This window comes from Scyliorhinus torazame, chromosome 4 (assembly GCF_047496885.1).
Source record: "Scyliorhinus torazame isolate Kashiwa2021f chromosome 4, sScyTor2.1, whole genome shotgun sequence".
NCBI classification, from domain to species: domain Eukaryota; kingdom Metazoa; phylum Chordata; class Chondrichthyes; order Carcharhiniformes; family Scyliorhinidae; genus Scyliorhinus; species Scyliorhinus torazame.
This window is the reverse complement of record NC_092710.1, coordinates 153,267,392-153,268,233: the sequence shown is the minus strand read 5'-3', so window position 1 is coordinate 153,268,233 and position 842 is coordinate 153,267,392. Positions and strand designations below refer to the sequence as shown.

At 49.5% G+C, this 842-nt stretch overlaps 1 non-coding gene across 1 annotated transcript; it reads left to right on the top strand.

The window, feature by feature from the left end:
- Positions 1-506: 506 nt before the first annotated feature.
- Positions 507-588, top strand: trnas-aga (transfer RNA serine (anticodon AGA)). The gene has a single exon. It is a non-coding gene; the product is annotated as a tRNA-Ser (tRNA).
- Positions 589-842: the final 254 nt, after the last annotated feature.

Genomic DNA, 842 nt, shown 5'->3' with positions numbered 1-842 from the left:
AAAGTTTCAGGGAGATATACGTGGAAAGTTCTTTAAGCAGAGGGTGGTGGTTGCCTGGAATGCATTGCCGGCGAAGGTGGTAGAGGCGGGCACGATAGCGTCATTTAAAATGTATCTAGACAGATAGATGAATGGGCAGGGAACAGGGTAAACAAATCCTTAGAACATAGGCGACAGTTTTAGATAGAGGATCTGGCGGCGCAGGCTTGGAGGGCCGAAGGGCCTGTTCCTGTGGTGTAATTTTTCTTTGTTCTCTCTTTGTTCTAAGACCATGGCGGAGATCCCCAACATTGACACACACCAATTGATTATGGGGGCGACTTTAACTGTGTACAGGACCCACTGATCGATCAAACCCCAGAGCAGGGAAAAGGACTGGCATGGCTATGGAACTAGGAGCTTTCATGGGCACAGTGGACCGCTGGAGGTTCCTGCACCTGGGAGAAAAGGAATTCCCATACTGTTCACAAGTGCACAGGGTGTACACAGTATCATAGAATTTACATGTAGTCATGGTCGAGTGGTTAAGGCGATGGAGTAGAAATCCATTGGGGTTTCCCTGCGCAGGTTTGAATCCTGCTGACTACGCATCTTCGTTTATGGGGCTGTTTAGCACAGGGCTAAATCGCTGGCTTTGAAAGCAGACCAAGGCAGGCCAGCAACACGGTTCGATTCCCGTAACATCCTCCCCGAATAGGCGCCGGAATGTGGCGACTAGGGGCTTTTCACAGTAACTTCATTTGAAGCCTACTTGTGACAATAAGCGATTTTCATTTCACATTGCTGAAGGAGGCCAATTGGCCCATCGAGTCTGCACCGGCTCTTGGAAAGAGCACCCTACC